The sequence below is a fragment of the Pleurodeles waltl genome, chromosome 4_1 (assembly GCF_031143425.1).
Source record: "Pleurodeles waltl isolate 20211129_DDA chromosome 4_1, aPleWal1.hap1.20221129, whole genome shotgun sequence".
NCBI lineage: Eukaryota > Metazoa > Chordata > Amphibia > Caudata > Salamandridae > Pleurodeles > Pleurodeles waltl.
The window spans coordinates 179,351,756-179,370,713 of NC_090442.1; the positions used below are offsets into that span (position 1 = coordinate 179,351,756).

The window sequence follows — 18,958 nt, forward strand, 5'->3', positions numbered from 1 at the left end:
TATTCTCTTTTAGGTGTTCTCCCTATTTTCACTTAAACATTAATTAGTCTGCGCTGCAGGGTTTGCTTTCCACCCAATCCTGTGATGCTGTAGTGCTGACCTGTGAACTTTTTTGGATTGCCATGTATTAGAGGCCTCCGCTCCGGTGTCCACCAAGTCCGGAACCTTTTGAACATTTTATTCTTCCAGTGAATTTCTAAATCAACATGGGGTCTATTATCTTTGCGATCGGATCCCTGTACCGGAGTTTGACATATTTCCTAATCTGATTTAAACCTGTTGACTTTTGCCCAGGTCAAGTCCGGATATATGCTCTCATATTTGTGAGAAGATTCCTCTCCTTCTCTCCTCCTCAGTCAACCAGTCAGTATTCAAATCTTCCTTCTTTTTCCTATCTTTTCTTTCCTCCTGCATCTGTGACTTGCCTTGATTCACATGTTTGTTATCCTGCTTTTTCACCTGTCTGCTTCCCTCCTTTCTGTCCAGCCCTCGCTTGCGATACGTCTCCCACAGACTCTTGGTATTTATTTCATCTATCTGTTCTTTGTTGACACCATCCTTCAGCAATGCCATAAACATATCTCTCCTAGCTACTCTGTTATTATCTTTGCGGCCTTCAGACCTCGAGGCTCTCTCAGGTTTCATCCAGTCTCCCATCTCTCCTAACTGACAGACAGCCTCCAGTACATCCTTTAAAGGATTTACCTGTCTAATTGACTAATAGGGTCATTATCGCATATTTGTAGGCTGTAGGAGCGACGCGCATTATTTTGTTTCGCACTGATACAGAGAGCAGTCTTCCCAACAGATGGTGAGCATCACCCACAAAAATGTCAGTTTCCATTCTCTCTTCCTAAATTCTCTGCATTGCATCTCTTAATGTATACTAGGGTTTATCATTTTGTGTCCAGTCCGACTGTAGGATACTTACAATTACACCCCATGACTGCTAGCTGCAGTAGGGTGATCTGTTGGTTACCCTGCGAACCCCTAAACTGTTCCTGCACAGTGGGATCAGTGCTAAGTATACAAAACTTCAGGGTGTTTCCTACATCTAGCATCACTCCACATGCTCCTGCGTCAAATAATTGCACCCTCCATGTAAGCAATGTTTCCCCAGATCTCTGCCTAAATCTATTATGTTGTTTATTTCCTGTTGAGTATAATTCTCTGGAGTCTCCATGGCTGCTCCCCCCAAGGGTATTGCGGTCTACGTTGTAGCTTTTGTCCTTCGATGGCTGTTCATGAATCATTTTCTCTTCCTCTGCTTTGCCCTGACCACCACTGTTTTGACAAGACAGTGGAATCCCAAAACTTTGCCCCAAGTCCCTCTCTGCAGAGTGTTGTTTTGACCGGTTCCTTTTAACTTTTTACTGCTGTAGCATTCGAAGCTACCAACTCGACCAGCACGTCTGCACCCAGACACACCATGGCAGGTAAGCTCAAACTGCTGGTGATACTTTGGACTTTGGCCCCCGCACCTTAAGTCGTGAAGGATACGCTGTACAACCGTTTGCAAGTATATCTATGCAGTGAATGCTTTTTTCCATTGGATAACATTACTGTTTTAGAGACTCACGCCTCAAATCTGACAGCTTTGCTATTTTTATTGGTTTCCTGTAAAAATCTATTCTGCCTGAAGTACTTACCCAATATCAATGATCTTGGTGTCTAAATATATGGATAAATAAATATCTGTGTTATTTTTCTAAATTAGTCTCGGATTTTTTTTTTAGTGTCTCATGGATTGACCTTGTGTACAACAAAAGCTTAGCGCTCCCCTCTGATAAGCCTAAGCTGCTCAACCACACTACCACAAATAGAGCACTTGGGATTATCAAAGTAAGTCCCTGTAAACCAATAAGGATTGTCTGGTCTTTCTGCATGTTGTACTCCAACATTGGTACACTACATAAAAAGCCAGCTTCCTACATTGGTAGTCCAGCAGTGGGATACAAGACTTTGCATTTGCTGATACCACTTTGTCAATGGGTGATTCCACTAAGAAATTCAGTTGGTTTAAAAAAAAGAAATCCCCAAATGTTCTAAGTTAGAACTATTAGGGACTTGCTTTACGTCCCGCTGTTCATTGCATTAGAACTTTAGAAAGTCTAGAAGCAATTCTTGAGACTAGCCAGAAGAGCAGCCCTTGAAGCCAAAATCTGGGCTATAGAGAAGGAAAGGGTTGAGATGGATCTAGAACCCATAAGTGGTGGCAGCAACAAAATAAATAAGGAGAAGGAATAGATTTCTGATCCCAAAAGGGACTGTCCCCAAATAAGTTGAGGGTGATATTGCAAGTTATATAAGAGGGCTTTTAAAATGAGTAAGATTCACCAGAGACACTGGGGCCCTCTACTGTGGGAGTGTTTCCCAGGAAATTGCAAGGATAGACTGAGTTCTATGGCTTCAGGAATGGTACCCTTATGGATGGCTTTAGACTCACCACTGAGGAGTACAGGATAAAATTCAGGGAGACTCACAAAACCTTGAGTCAGTGCTGGGTAGATTTTGTGGGCTTCTCAGTCAAAACACTAGGTGGTTGGTTGAAAGGCGGTAAGGTGCAAGACTGTGAAGGGCTCTATAATTTGATAATGATAGAGTAATTGTACTTCTAAAAAAAAAAAATGGATCAGTACTTAGTGGACTTAGGGTTGTCTCTCCTTAGGAGTTGGGGAAGAAGGCCGACCACTGGCTCAAAACAAAGGTGTCCAGACCTGTGATGGCAGTGACCAAAAGAAAGGGGTTACTACTCCTCCCTCAAGGGAAAGATGTGAAATAGAAAGGGGCCCCTAAAAACCTGTTGAGGTGGTCCCCCAAGGGAAAGATGTGGGCCACTAAGGGGAAAAACCCAAGGTGTCTTACAAATACCCCTAAAATGCTGTTAAGGAGAGTGGGCACCAAGAATCTTCCCAAGGGTACCAGGGTAAAAACTGGGATCACAAGAAGGCTTGCTCACTGAACTGGGGGCTCTTCCTGTCCCAGAAAGGGTTCTGCTAGTCAAACACCTCCAGGAGTTGTAGCCTCCAGGTGGGATCTGTGGTGTGCCCTAACCAGGTCAGAGAGCACATCGAACCTACTTTGATCTCAGAGGGTGGGGTGGATTTTTCTGCCCTGGCTGGCCTTAGTAACCTGTGAAAATACATACAAAAGCCACATATCAATGGGGTTAGGGTAGAAGCACAGAGGGATACAGGCGCAAGAGTTACTGTGGTGACTGAAAAACTGATATCCCCAGATCAGTACTTAACTGGACAGACATATTCATTTATCAATACTGATAACATTATCAAGGTTCATCCCATGGCTGTAATGATCTTGTAAATAAGGAGGGGTTACTGGCCAAAAGAAGGTGGCCGACTCCTGCAATTCCACTAGAATGTCTGATTGGTGATGATCTGGAGTCCTCAGCACGGGCTGAGTTAGAGACGAGAAGGCATGTTGGGAATACCTGAATGAGTCTGAGTGAAAACAAGACCACACAGCGAAAATGTATTAGAGCCTTGAATAATGGGCCAATCCTCCAAGAGAAAAGGCAAGAAGGCTGGGAATTCAACTTTTGATGAGGCACAAGCTCAGTTCCTTTCTCCGCAGGGGGAAGACCTGTCAGTCCTTGAGGGAACTAAGCCCCAGGAACATGAGCCTTACATGGCAGCGCTCTCAGGCCCAGGGGCAACCTTACGGAAGATCTTTGTCTGGGACAGAGGACCTGTACCACTCTTGAGAGCCTGAGACAGCAAGCTGCTCACCAGGAAGAGGAAGATGTCAATGTCTTTCACAGGACCTATTGGAAGGAGGGGCTCCTGTATCCTGTGGCCAGAGACCCCAAAACTAGTGTCACTAGGAGATTGGTAGTGCCTCAACAATACAGATAATTCTTACTTGCCTTAGCACATGACATCCCCTGAGCTGGACATGTTGGCCAGACTCAAAATCTGCACTAGGCTAGTCACCCACTTTTACTGACCAGGCATGTCCCAGAAACTAAAGGTTTTTTGCAACTCCTGTGTCCCCTGTCAAACCAGTGGCAAGACAGGTGGCAAACCAAAGGCCCCCTCATTTCCACCCCCAGTGGTTGGGTTTTCTTTTGAAAGTGTAAGGATTGACATTGTTGGTGCCTTTGACACTCAAACAGGGTCAGGAAACAGATTTATACTGGTGGTAGTGGATCATTATGTAGGAAGCTGGCCTGGTGTGTGGTGGGTACCTGAGGTACTTACACCTTATACCAGGTCTAGGTATCCCCTGTTAGTGTGGTGTAGGTAGTGTCTAGAAGTCAGGCTCTCTGGAGGTAGCTGTGGATGAGCAGCTAAGTCTTATCTAGGAGACCTTCACAGCTCATGAAATACCACTGTAGTCACACGGCACTCACACACATGAAAGAAAACACAGTGTTACAAAAATAAAGGTACTTTATTTTAGTCACACAATACCAAAAAGTACTAGAGAGGCAACCCTCCAATAGGATGTAAGTAACACACTAAATATATACACTAGTTATCAGCAATAGGCATAGAAAGTGATAGAAAACAGTGTAAATGCAAATCGGCAATAGTGACCCTAAGGGGAGCGCAAACCATATACTAAAAAAATGGAATGCAACACAGGACCCCCTCCAAGGTAAGTGGGATGTGTAGAGGGAAGCTGGGGGTACTAGGAAACCCCAAAGGTAAGTTCCACAGTGCCCCCTGACGACCAGGAGAAAGGGAGTAAGTTACTGGATTTTCCCCAAACCACCCAGAAGGAAGGAAAAGAAGAAAATGCAATACCCAGAGAAGACTGCAAGAAACCAGCGGTGGATTCCTGAAGAGGAAGACCTGTGGAAGAAAGGGACCAAGTCCAGAAGTTACAGAAGAGTCCAGGAGGGGTAGGAGCTACTACCCACCCAGCTGCGGATGTAGGATTTCGTCAACGGGGATGTGAAGGTCAGCACTGCAGGCCTGGAGTCAGTGAAGAGTTCCTGAGGGATGCAGACGACGTCCCACACTGGAAGAAGAATTGCAGTCGGGTTCTAGTGCAAGGATTCCACCAACAAGGTTTGGCTAAGGCAAATGTTGCGGTTGGTGGAAAGTGGAGCTGCCGGGGACCAGCAAGGCCCAGGAGGACTGAACCCAGGAGGGTGAGTCACAGGGGACCCTCAGCAACACAGAGAGCCCAAAGGAGCAGAGGCAGCACCCACAGGAGTCCCACAGGATGGGGATACCGAAGTTGCAGGAAAGTCCATGCAGCACGACTGGAGAGGGGTCTCACGCCATAGGATAAACACACAGAGGGCTGTGCATCGCAGGAAGGAGGTCTGGGGGCTGGGTCTGCACAAAGCCTGAAGATCCCTTGGAGGAGATGCAAACCAGCCTTGGCAGCCACAAGGGACGCAATGCACGGGGGTACTGTCCTGCGTGGGAAGGCAAGGGCTGACCCCCACCAAAGTTGGACAGCTGGCAGTCCAAAAGGACTACTCAGGACCACCACCCATGATGCAGGATCCACGCAGCTCAGGATAAGAGGAGATCCACTCTGCCTGTTGGTTCAATAGGTGCCTACAGATACAGAGGAGTGACTCCTTCACTCCAAGGGAGATTACTTTTTCCTTCTTGTGCAGGCTGAAGACTTGCCGCCCTCGGAGGATGCACAGCTGATGAAATGTTGCTGAAGCTGGAAGGACCATGGAAGTAAGCAGAGTCTCCCTCGTGGATGCAGATTGTCGGTTCCTGGAGGGTCCAGTCACGGTTCCAGTGGCTAGAAGTCGAAGTAAGGTTGCAGAGGAGTTCTGCTGGAATCTTGCATGCAGAATCTGGCCTAAATAGCCCTGAAAAGGGCACTGGTCACCTAGGGAGGTGAACACCTATCAGGATGAGGCCCTGATGTCACCTGCCTGCACTGGCCACTCAGATGCCCCCAGAGGTCCCTGCCAACCTTGGATTCAAGATGGCAGAATCTAGGGACCCTCTGGAGGAACTCTGAGCACCACCCCTTGGGTCGCGATGGACAGGGGAGTGGTCACTCCCCTTTCCATTGTCCAGTTTCTCCACAGAGCAGGGACTGGAGGGAAGGGGTGGGGATTTGAGTGGGGGTCCTGAGCACGTTTAGACTGGTTTATGCACAGAGGGCACCAAATGTGCCCTTCAAAGCATACCAGTGGCTTGGGGAGGCTACCCTTCCCAAGTCATGTAACACCTATTTCCAAAGGGAGAGGGTGTTACATCCCTCTCCCAAAGGAAATCCTGTGTTCTGCCTTCCTGGGCTTCAGCTGTTCAAGCAGCAGGAGGGCAGAAACCTATCTGATGGGTGGCAGCAGCACGGCCTAGAAGGCTGGTAGGAGCAATGCTGGGGATCCTCTAAGGAGCCCCCAGAGTGCATAGAATCATACTTCCAATTCTGGCGATAGTATTGGGGTATGATGTTGCAACGTTTGATACCAAACATGCCTAGGTTCGGAGTTACTATTATGTAGCTGGACATAGGTAGTGACCTTTATCCAGTACACACATAAAATGGCGTCCCCACACTCACGTATTCCAGGAAAATGGAACTGGAGTTTGTGGGGGCACCTCTGCTAGTGCAGGGGTGCCCTCACACACAGGTACTTGCACCCTGCCCTCTGGGCTAGAGGGGTCTGCCATAGGGGTGGCCTAGTGACCTGGTGCAGTGACCTGTAGTGAAAAAAGGGTGCATGCACCCTTTCACTTAGACTGCAATGGCAGGCCTGCAGACCACTTTGCATGGGCTCCCCGTGGGTGACCTAATACATGCTGCAGCCTTTGGGGTCCCCTGGTACCCCAGTGCCCTGGGTACCTCAGTACATGTATTAGGGACTTATATGGGGGCACCAATATGCCAAATGTTGGGTGAAAATGGTACAAGTTACCAAGTTAGACGGAGAAAGCATAGTCACTGGGGTCCTGGTTAGCAGGATCCCAGTGAACACAGTCAAACACACTGACAAAGAGGCAAAAAGTGGGGGTAGCCATGCTAAAAATAGGCTACTTTCCTACACGTGCCACCAGGTATCCTGAGGCAGTTCTCTTTAAGACTATCCTGCAGTTAACTCTAAAGTATTCCCTAGGGAGTTGGTTTCAGACAGCGATAGTAACTTCATGCCTGCTTAATGAAAAGCAATTTAAAAAGAATGTGGTGTGACCTAAAAGTTCACTACCCAATATCACCCTGAAAACCAAGGGTCTGGTTGAGAGATGGAAGTCTGGTTGAGAGATGGAACAGGACCATACAAGGTATGATAATGGGAGTCCCTGAAAAATTCAGGAGGAGATGGGATGTTGTTTTACCATGCCTGCTTGTTGCCTACAGAAAAGTGTCACAGCCATCCTGTTAGGTGACTACTTAGTCTAGTAAGGGAAGGCTAAGAGAAGCCTCTCAAAGAGCCCAAACTTGACATTGTGGATTATTTGTTTGGCCTTCTTTCCATGATGGCTGAGTACATGGAAAAAGCAAATAAGAACATTGAGGCCTGCCAAGAGTTTTAGAATCAGTGGTTTGACCAAACGTTTGCACTGGTTGAGTTTCAGTCAGGGCAAAAGGTATGGGTTTTGGAGCCTGCGGCACCTAGGGCCCTCCAGGACAAATGGAGTGAAGCTGCCCTATCCTTAAAAGAAAAGGAAAGGTTACCTATTTGATTAACTTTGGCACTTCCAGAAGCCCCCACAGGGTCATCCATGTAAATTGCCCTAAATTCTTTCAGGACATGACTGATGTGGCCATGCTGATGGTAACCGATGAGGGTCAGGCAGAAAAGAGTGACCCCTGACCACCTCAACAACCTTAAAGTTGGGTCTGTTGAGTAAGTTGTCTTTTCACTGCTGAGCAACAAACTGGCTGCAGCCGAGTCCTGGGGCAGTATACTGAGCTCTTTTCTTTGACCCCCTGATCATACAACCTGGTGTGCACACTATGTGGCCATTTGGGATAGCATACCTGTCAAAAACAAACTGTTTGATGGCATGTGTGGCTGTAGATACCCATGATCTGCATACTTCTGCCATCTAGTGTTGGGTCTGTGAGGTTGCAAGTTGTTTTTCTTCGAAAAGTCTTTTGAGTCATGAGGTGTAGTGACTCCTCTTGCTGGTAATGTGCATGGGCATTGACTCCATTGTTAGATTGTTTTCTTCCACTGTCATGTCCAGTCGTGTTTCATGAAGCTCCAGGTTTAGGCCCTCTTTTCAGACTCCTTCTGTTCAGGTTACATCCCCCCGTCAGTATTGTTTTCAAACACGCATTTTCCATTCCTTGCGTTTCGGGGCGAGAAGAAATCACCTGTCAGATTGATGCACTTTGACAGAGGCCCCGTAGGCTAGGCTTTTCGGGCCACCATTTTCTCAATTCGACCAGCTCGGGAATGCACTCTTGATTGAACAGACTGTCTTCCATTTCTGTCCTAAGTGCAATGCAAAGTTCCCGCAGACCGACCAACACCAGGTCTGCAACCTCTGTTTATCCCCAGATTAGAGATCGGAGGACTGCGAGCCTTGCCAGTCTTTTCGATCCAAGAAAACTTTAAAGGATCAAATGGCCCACCATCGTGAGATGCAGTGACAGGAGACTGAAGAGACACCGTACATCTTTAGAGAACAAAATGTCGAGTCAGAGTCGAAACCAGAAAGGCGGCTGAGGAATGAGTACAAGCTACCCTGTGTTGCCCAGGAAGCCAACACCTCCCAGCAAAGCAAAGGTTGCCAGGCCACCACTGCCGTCAGGCCATGGTCAGCACCGAAAGACTCATTTGGATGCCCAGCCGTTGAACTCGGCACAAATATAAAGCCAAAGCATACCATCTTTGTGCCAGGCCGAACAACTCCCGTTTCGGCCCCGACAGCTTCGGGCTTCCATTTGGCACCAACCGTTTTGACTTTGAAACAAAGAGTGCCTCGCCGCCAAAAAACAAAATGAAGATTTCATCATCTTCTGAACAGAGCACACCTCCATTGAGCCCATCCTCCATAAGATGAAGCAGCATCTCAGTACCAAACAGACGCAACTTTATATACATACTTAGACTGCCCATGTCTTGGTTAAAGCTGTTCTTCCTACTCTGTCAAAAAGACAGCTTTTGTTTGGAGAGGCTATTGATGTGCCTGTGCCTCCTGCAAAACATAAGAGAATGGATAAAAACTCTGCTGCTCCTTTTCTACCTTCCTCTCCTCCACCACCCTCACCTCGTCATTCACAAGGTGTCCCTCTTGATATTTCCCCTCAGGATGCCCACTCCCGCCCCCCATCCCCTAAATCTCCCCCACCACCCCTCATTATTTTAAGGGTGATCTGTGAACAGGGGATGACACTCTACCTTTCTCACAATATACAGATCCTTCGTCAGATTAGGATGTGGATCCCCACAATGACACAGACTCAAATTTCTAACCTGCCTGACCATCTCCCCAGATGATACCGCCTCATTTCAGGAGCTTATCAGTAGGGCAGCCACTTACCATCAGGTGTCGTTTGATAAGAGCACATTGAGGATAATTTCCTCTTTGAAACCCTCTCTACCTCTCACAAGACAACACTAAAGTGAATGATGAGACCTTCAGAGGATATCTTTAAAGATCATGCTAGGGCATGCATCATTACACCACGCTTGGAAAATAAATATATGGCTTCTCACTCAGACCCTATTTTCATTAGAGGTCAAATTCCCCCTGATTCCTTAGTGGTCTCAAATGCCAGGAATAGAGCAAACTCGCAACCTGCTAGTGATGCTATGCCTCCTGATAAGGAAAGCAAGCTTATAAACACCCCCGGAAAGGAGGCTACAGTCCAAGCTGCCAACTGTTGGCATATAGCAAACACCCAAGGGCTATTAGCCAGATACAACCGTGCCCACTGGGATGAGATGAAGGAACTCCTCAAATACTTCCCAAAGGAAGAAAGGCCAAGAGATAGTGGGGGGACAGCTTATCTCTAATAGTGCAATCTGCTGTGCCCTAGATTCTGTTGACACAGCACAGCCAGAGGAAGAAATACATGCATCCCTTTGAGCTGGAAATGCATGGCTACGCATATCCAGCTTCAAGCCTGAGGTACAACAGACCATACTAAATGTCCCATTCAACAAAGAGCTCATCTTCTGCCTACAGCTCGACCTGGCACTTGAAAAAAACCGAAGGTCAGTGAAATGGCTAAATAAATAGCTGCCTTACAAACCCCTGCTGCATGTGGCTCCTTTCGCCGGCTGTCATATAAACCATTTTCCAAAACCACAGATTGTAGGAGGGTGGCTCATTTTATGGTGTGCCATCCTATACTGAGTCGAGGCAACCTTAGTGATAGTGTTTTGGTGCCCAGATAGCAAAAACTCTCTAGGGGTAGCTGTGGTGAGAAGCTACAGCTTATTTAGGAAGAGTGTAAAACACTTGCGATAACACAATAGTCAGTCAGTAACCAGTCACAAGAAAAAAAACACAGCAGGTGTTGCAAAAATAAAAGTTTCTTTATTACAACACTATTGGTAAACTAGCATTGAAGTATCTCCACCTGGAGATAACAACTCGCACAAATATACACTTAGTAACAGTCCGCAAAAGCATAAAAATACATGTGGTCCTATGGTGGGGCCAAACCATATTCTAAGAAAAGAGTATAAGAATGGAGGTGCCCAACCAAGATAGGTGTGTTAGTATCCCAGGTGCTGGGGAAGTGGGAAATCACCAGAGGTAACTAGTAGAAATCCCACAGGCGCCCAGGTGTAAAGCTGTTATTGAGACGAGTGTCCCATAGGTTAAAACAGGGCTGTCGCTGTTGGACTTTTATGGATTCAGGACCCTTCCCAGTGGACCCCGAGGAAACCAGTTGGCACAAAGAAGGTTGGAGAGCGCCCCCACCTGTGGATACCCAAAAGACCAGAGTACCTATACCAGGGAGCCCAGGTGCATATGGGTGAAGAGGCATTGGAAACCCTTGTTGGAATTAGTGGAAACCTTGGTTGTCCAGCTGCTGTTGTGACCAGTAGACCAGGCCTGTGAAACATAGAGGTGGAGTCTGGGCGAGAAGAACCTGAAAAAGAAGAGTGTCCAGACCACTCAGAGGTGTGCAGGTAGGCAATGCCCACCCTGTTGAAGGTGAAGTTCCTGCAGGATGGTGAAAGAAGTCCAGCTGCAGAGTCCAGGGAGAGGCAGAAGATATTTGGAGTCACCCACGAGCTCTCCCACGTCGGCTGCGGGATTGCAGGAGGGTCAGTGGCCAGCAGGACCACCATCAAGCCTTGGCAAATGCAAATCACGGTTGTAAGGAAGTCTGCGGATTTTGGAGGACCAGTAAGGTCCTAGTGACTCGACCCTTTATGGGTAGTCAGGAAAGGCCTTCAGCTGCGAGGAAAGCCAACTGGAGGTGGAGGAGCCCCTACGAGAGCCCACTGGCAGCAGGCACAGGGAGTCCAACAAACCGGAGTCCCATGTTGCAGGAGCTGCAGAGCAGAAGCTGAATCTGGAGTGCTGGAGGCTGGGGCTTCTAGGAGCTTGAAGATCTCTTGGAGGAAGAGCCTATAGGACAGTATCCTCTTTTTGGAATGAATACCCCCACTTTTTGCCTGCTGTCAGTGTGTTTTGACTGTGTTCACTGCGCTCCTGCTAACCAGGACCCCAGTGACTGTGGTCTCTCTCTCTCTAAATTTGGTTGCTTAGGACTTAGCACACCCCACAATTGGCATACTCGTGCCCCCATGTAAGTCCATAGTATATGGTACTTGGGTATCTAGGGCATTGGGGAACCAGGGGTTCCCCACGAACTGCAGCATGTATTATGCCACCCATGGGAGCCCATGCAAAATGTGTCTGCAGGCCTGGCATTGCAGTCTTCGTGAAAAGGTGCATGCACCCTTTCAATACAGGTCATTGCACTAGGTCACTGTAAGTCACCCCTATGGCAGGCCCTCCTAGCCCAGAGGGCAGGGTGCAAGTACCTGTATGTGTGCCCCTACGAACTCCAGCTCCATTTTCCTAGACTTCGTAAGTGGGGGGGGGAGGGGACACCATTTTACCTGTGCACTGGACACAGGTCACTTTCTACCTGTGTCCAGCTAGTTAACAGTAACTCTGAACCTGGGCATGTTTGGTATCACACATGTTCGAATCATACCCCAATACTGTTGCCAGTATTGGTTGTAAGATTCCATGCTCTCTGGGGGCTCCTTAGAGGATCCTCAGCATTGCTCCTACCAGTCTTCTAGGGTTTTCCAGGCAGCCAGCGCTGCTGCCACCCCACCGACAAGTTTCTGCCCTACAGCTGCCTGTCCAGCTCAAGCAGAGGAAGGCAGAGCAAAGGATTTCCTTTAGGAGAGGGAGGCAACACACTCTCCCTTTGAAAATGGGTGTTACATGGTTTGGGAGGGATAGTGTCCCGAAGCTACCGGCATGCTTTGAAGGGCACATTTGGTGCCCTCCTTGCATAAACCGGTTTGCACCAGTCCAGGGACCCCAGTCCATGTTCTGGAGCGAAATAGACGATGAAAATGGGAGTTCTCACCTGTCCATTACCACCCCAGAGCTCCTCCAAGTGGCCACTTGATTCTGCCATCTTGAATCCAAGGTGGGCAGAGGCCCCTGGGAGCACCTGTATGGCCAGGTCAGGCAGGTGACGTCACAGCCCCCTCCTGATAGATGGTCACCCTGTTTGGTGACCAATCCCCCTTCCTGGGCTATTTAGGGTCTCCCTCTTGGGTGGGTCCTCTGATTCAACGTGCAAAATTCCAGTAGGACCCCTCTGCATCATTTACTTCAGTGGCTCCAAACCTTTTGAAGTCTGTGGACCCCCAGTTCATCATTACTGGAACCCAGGGACCCCCCAGACAGACTCAGACTCACACTCACTCTCTCTCTCTCTATCTATCTATCTATCTATATATATATCCAGGGACCCCACCACTGAGTCATTACTGAAAGCTGGGGACCTAATCTGTTTTTATTATTACATTTTTTCTAAGCAGTTGCGGACCCTCTGGGGAGGCTTCGCAGACACCTGGGGGTCCCCAGAACACAGGTTGGAACCACTGGTCTACTTAATATTCTGGCCACCAGGACTGCAACTGGACCCTCTAGGAACTGGCACTCTGCAACTCGAGCGACAAGACTGCCTTGCAACGTTGTTTCTCCGGCTCCTTCCAGCAACTGCAGCATTTTCCTGGCTGTGCATCCTCTGAGGGCGACGAGTCTTCAGCCTGCCCAAGAAGGCATCTCCCTTGGATTGAAGGAATCGCTCCCCTGCATCCGCAGGCACCAACTCCAATGTCTGGCTATTTTTCATGTCTCCTAAATAAATCTTGGCTGCTTACCCACAAATCTACCTCTAGAGAGCCCTGGCTTCCTAGACACTGTCTACACCTCACTAATAGGAGGTACCTGGACCTGGCATAAGGTGATAACACCATAGGTGCTCACTACATACCAGGCCAGCTTCCTACACAGAGCATAGAAACTGGGGTCCTGGTTAGCAGGATCCCTGTGAACTACAGTCTAAACACACTGACATCAGGCAAAAAGCAGGGGTAACTATGCTAGAAAGATGGTACTTTCCTACATTTTGCACCCTGCCTTATGGGCAGCCTGCATATACATAGCTGCAGTGATGGGGGCATGGCGCACCTCTTCTCCTGGCTTGCACCAGGGCACACATACTGCAATGACAGATGTGTGCTTCTTATTTTTAGTTTAGGGGGTTCCTCAGGGTGGCACAATCTATGCTGCAGCCCTAAGGGACCCTCTCCTCTACCCAGGTCCTATGTACCAGGGGTACTGTAAGAAGTTGGCTCTGCATATACTATTTCAAAGTGAGAGATAGTGTGCCCGGAGTCCAAGGGTTCCCATTAGAGGTTGATAGTGACACAATTAGATAATACTAATGCTCTATTTTGTGGTAGTGTGGTCAAGCAGTAGGCTTACCAGAGGGTAGTGTTAAGCATTTGTTGTACACACACAGGCAATAAATGAGGAACACACACTCAAAGGCTTAACTCCAGGTCAATAGGTTTTATATAGAAAAATATATTTTATTTATTTTACAAGATTCAATATTTGAGATAAGTACATAAAATGCAAGGTATTTCACACAAGTAAGTATAGAACTTTGATTTAAAACAGTAGTACACACAATTTTGGTTAAAATGGCAGTAACCTATTTTAAAAGTGGACACAGTGCAAAAATCAACAGTCCCTGGGGAGGTAAGTTTGGTTAGTTTTCTCAGGTAATTAAAGCACTTACACAGTCAGTCTCCTGGGTATAGACAGCCCACCATTGGGGGTTTAAGGCAACCCCAATGCCTCCGCACCAGCAACACAGGGCCGGTCAAGTGCTGAGGTCAAAGGAGGGCCCAAAGCACATAGGTGCCTATGAAGAACAGGGGTGCTCTGGTTCCAGTCTACTAGCAGGTAAGTACCTTTGTCCTCGGGGAGCAGACTTGCAGGGTTTTGTAGAGCACGGGGTGGGGGGTCAGACAGGCACACAAAACACACCCTCAGTAGCACAGGGGCAGCCAGGTGCAGTGTGGAATGTAGGCATCTGGTTTGCTATAGAAAGCAGTGGAGGGAACCGGGAGTCACTTAGGAGAGCCAGGCAGGGCACAGGGGGGCTTCTCAGGCCAGCCACCAACTGGGCTAGGATGAGGGCCGCCTGCTGGTCACTCCTGCACTGGTAGGTGGTTCCTCTCGGTCCTGGGGGCTGCGGGTGCAGTGCTTGGTCCAGGCGTCGGGTTCCTTTGTTACCAGGCAGTCGCGGTCAGTGGAAGCCTCTGGATCCTCTCTGCAGGCATCGCTCTGTGGGGGTGCAGGGAGGTCATCTCAGGGTGTCCACATCATTGGAGTCGCCTGGGAGTCCTCTCTGTGGTGCTTGTTGTCCTGGACTCGAGCCGGGGGAGTTGGGTGCAGAGTGTGAAGTCTCACGTTTCCGGCAGGAAGGGAGAGTCTCTTTAAAAGTTATTTCGAAGTTGCAGAGCTGTTGCAGTTTCTGAACAGTGCCTCTGTTCTCGGGAGTTTCTTGGTCCTTTAGGTGCAGGGCAGTCCTCTGAGTCCTCAGAGGTCGCTGGCCCCGCTGGATGCATCGCTGTGCAGGTTCTTTGAGTCTGGAGACAGGCCGCTAGGGCTGGGGCCAAGTCAGTTGGTGTGTCTGTGATCTCTGCAGGGCTTTCAGGTCAGCAGTCCTTCTTCTTTCTTCAGGTTGCAGGAATCTGATTTCCTGGGTTCAAGGTTGCCCCTAAATACTAAATTTAGGGGTGTGTTTAGGTCAGAGGGCCAGTAGCCAATGGCTACTGTCCTTGAGGGTGACTACACCCTCTTTGTGCCTCCTCCCTGAGGGGAGTGGGGGCACATCCCTATTTCTATTGGGAGAATCCTCCAAACTCAGATGAAGGATTTCTAAAGGCAGGGGTCACCTCAGCTCAGGGCACCTTAGGAGCTGTCCTGACTGGTAGGTGACTCCTTGTTTTTCTCATTATCTCCTCTGGACCTGCCACCAAAAGTGTGGGCTGTGTCCAGAGGGGCTGCCATCTCTTCTAGTTGGGATGTCCTGGGGTGCTGTAACAACAGGCAGGAGCCTTTGAGGCTCGCCGCCAGGTGTTACGGTTCCTGCAGGGGGAGGTGAGAAGCACCTCCACCCAATGCTGGCTTTGTTCCTCGCCACAGAGTGACAAAGGAACTCACCCCATGTGGCCAGAAACTCGTCTGGTTGTGGCAGGCTGGCAGAAAGTGGTCAGCCTAGCACTAGGAGTCGGACTGGTATTCAGGGGGCATCTCTAAGATGCTCTCTGGTTGTATTTTACAATAGATCCCACACTGGCATCAGTGTGCATTTATTGTGCTGAGAAGTTTGATATCAAACTTCCCAGATTTCAGTGTAGCCATTATGGAACTGTGGAGTTCGTAACCGACAGACTCCCAGACTATATACTCTTTATGGCTACCCTGAACTTACAATGTCTAAGGTTTGGCTTAGACACTGTAGGGGCATAGTGCTCATGCAACTATGCCCTCACCTGTGGTATAGTGCACCCTGTCTTACGGCTGTAAGGCCTGCTAGAGGGGTGACTTACCTATGCCACAGGCAGTGAGATGTAGGCATGGAACCCTGAGGGGAGTGCCATGTTGACGTAGCTATTTTCTCCCCACCAACACACACAAGCTGTGAGGCAGTGTGCATGTGCTGAGTGAGGGGTTCCCAGGGTGGCATAATACATGCTTCAGCCCTTAGAGACCTTCCCTGGCCACAGGGCCCTTGGTACCAGGGGTACCATTTACAAGGGACGTATCTGTGTGCCAGGGCTGTGCCAATTGTGGAACAAAGGTACAGTTTAGGGAAAGAACACTGGTCCTGGGGACTAGTTAGCAGGGTCCCAGCACACTTTCAATCATAACTGGCATCAACAAAAGGCAAAAAGGTATGGGGTAACCATGTCAAGGGAGGCATTTCCCTACAGGTACCACTTACTAGGGACCTACACGGATGGAGGAGTGTGCCAATTGTATACCATGTTACCTGTTCTAGGAAAAGAGCACTGGTGGCATGTTTAGCAGATTCCCAGTGTACATCAGTCGAAAAACGTCAGGACCTGTGGCAGATAGTGGGGGATGGGGGCGGGGAGAGAGTGGGGGTGACCATGTCAAAAAAGTGCACTTTCCTGTAGTAAGGTCTTGCATACCCATAGTTCACCATGCCAGGTTGCCCATGTGCCAGTTGCAAGAGTGCTTAGTGGCACAGTGGTGTCAGGCCGGAGGGTCAAGAGGTTCTTGTGTTGATGAGTAGCCACACATCTTGCTCTCTGCAGTGGTGGAACACAAACAACTTAATGCAAGGGTGGCCCTTCTAAGACCCTATTCCGCAGATCACCACCAACTTAACTCACCCGCTGCTGTGTGCATGTCAATCACCTCACCATCTAGGGAACATGATCTTCTGCCCAACTGTCCCTTGACATCAATCAACTGGAACTATCATCTGTTCAGCTTGCCCTTCTGGTATTCTACCCTCTCATTCAGAACAAAACAGCCTTAGTTCACACTGACAACATGACTGCTGTGTTCTACTTACAGAAACAAGGGGCATTCATTCCACCCAGCTGTCAGTAGTAGCCCAGGGTGGACAACGATCTTGCTGACCTACTCAGCAGGACTTATCAACAAGCCCACAAGTGGGAACTCCACCCCAGCTCCTACTCCCAGACTTCCAGTGGTGGGGGTTTCCTTGGATCTGTTAGCCACTGCTGTAAATGCAAAATGGCGAAACTTTACTGCAAGGTTACTACACCGAGAGTCCATGAGCCATGCACCATGGATGAACTGGTCAGGCATATTTGCCTACGCTTTTCTGGCTGTCTCGCTCCTACACTTGTAGTCCGCTGGCTGAGGAAGACATCCCTTACCCTAATCTTAGTGGCTCTAACCTGGGTACGTCAGCTATGATACTCCAACCTGCTCTCTAGTTTCTCATGAGAAGCTCCCCAATAAGCTGGACCTTCTTACACAAAACAGCAGTACTCTTTGGCACCCCAGTACTTAGCAGCTCCATTTTGCAGTTTGGCTTCTGAGGTCTAAATGTTTGGCTATCTCAACCTTCCTGGGGAGTGTATGCCTGTTTTTAGAGAAGGGCACAGGCATGCGACCAGGACTTATTACACAGCCAAATGGATATGTTTTGTACACTGTTGCCTTCCTAAACATATCAACCACAGCTTCAGTACAAGACATTGTCTGTTACCTCCTTCACCTCCAGAGGTCAGACATAGCCTATATTTCATTTGATTGCATTTGGCTGCTGTGACTGCCTACCTGCAAAGTAGGCAACACACTTCACTCTGGATTATTCCGCCCAGGACACCTCCTTCACCAGCGTGGAAGGTTAATATTCTTACCAGACTCAAGGGCCCTCCTTTCAAACCACTTCCCTCTAGCCCATTTGTAGTGGCGGTGCAGAGGCAAATGAAACTGTCCTCCAGGAAGCCGGTGATAGCGGATGAAGTTTATTTTCTTCTTAAAGTGAAGGAAATAGAAAGAGCCACGGCTACGGTTGACGCCTGATGAGATGTTCAGAACAACTGCCTCCCACCAGGAAAACAAAAGGAAACATTCTAACAGAATTGGAACGTGAGCACATCAGAAAGAGAGAACTTCCTGATGCAGTCACATTCCATACACCATTAAAGACATACACTACACAATTGCAAGTTCTGTCGTGGAAAGTAGCTTTCCTCGTAGCCATCACTTTCCTTAAACGAGTTAGTGAGATGCAGGCTCTTATGTTGGCGGAGCCTTTCTCACAAGTTCATCACAACTTAGTGGTTCTCGGAACCATACCCAAATTCCGTCCTAAGTTGGTGTCTAGTTTCCACCATAATCAGACAGTAGGGTTGTCAGTTTTTTTTTCACATCCAGAGTCCCAAGCGGGGCACACATTAAATATTTTGAGTGTCAACAGAGAGCTAATGTACTAAGTTGTCAGAACAAAACCTTTTTTCAACACACAACAGCTTTTTGTGACCTACTCTAAGCCACTTAAGGTCAGTACCGTTTCCAAAGCACAAGTTGCATGTTTGCTTGTTGAGTGCTTTCAGACTTGTTACGCTAAAGATCTCTTACCATCCCCCCAGATCCTATTCTACTCTGAAGAAAGGGGCTTCCATGGCTTTCTTAGGTAACATACCAATAACTGACACCTGTAAGGTAGCTACTTAGTCCATTCCTCACACCTTTACCAAGCACTACTGTGTGGATAACCTAGTTCAACAAGCTGGGGTTGGCCAAGCTGCATTACGCACACTGTTCCAGCCTTCTGCAACATTCTCAGGCTGAGCCACCACTGTGGGGGGGACTGCTTTACAATCTGTGCACAGCATATGTATCTACAGCTACACATGCCAGCAACGGAAAAGGTTACTTACCCTTAAAGCCTCTGTTTGCGGCATGTAGTGCCATAGATTCACATGTGCCCACCATCCTCCCTGGAGGCCTGTGGTTTTTACTGATACTGTTTT

The 18,958-nt window shown here is 48.4% G+C and overlaps 1 protein-coding gene across 1 annotated transcript in view; it reads left to right on the forward strand.

Annotated features, from left to right (window-relative positions):
• Positions 1-18,958, forward strand: part of TRIM24 (tripartite motif containing 24) — a 659,378-nt gene that overhangs the window by 477,356 nt on the left and 163,064 nt on the right. The gene's annotated exons all lie outside the window — the stretch shown is intronic.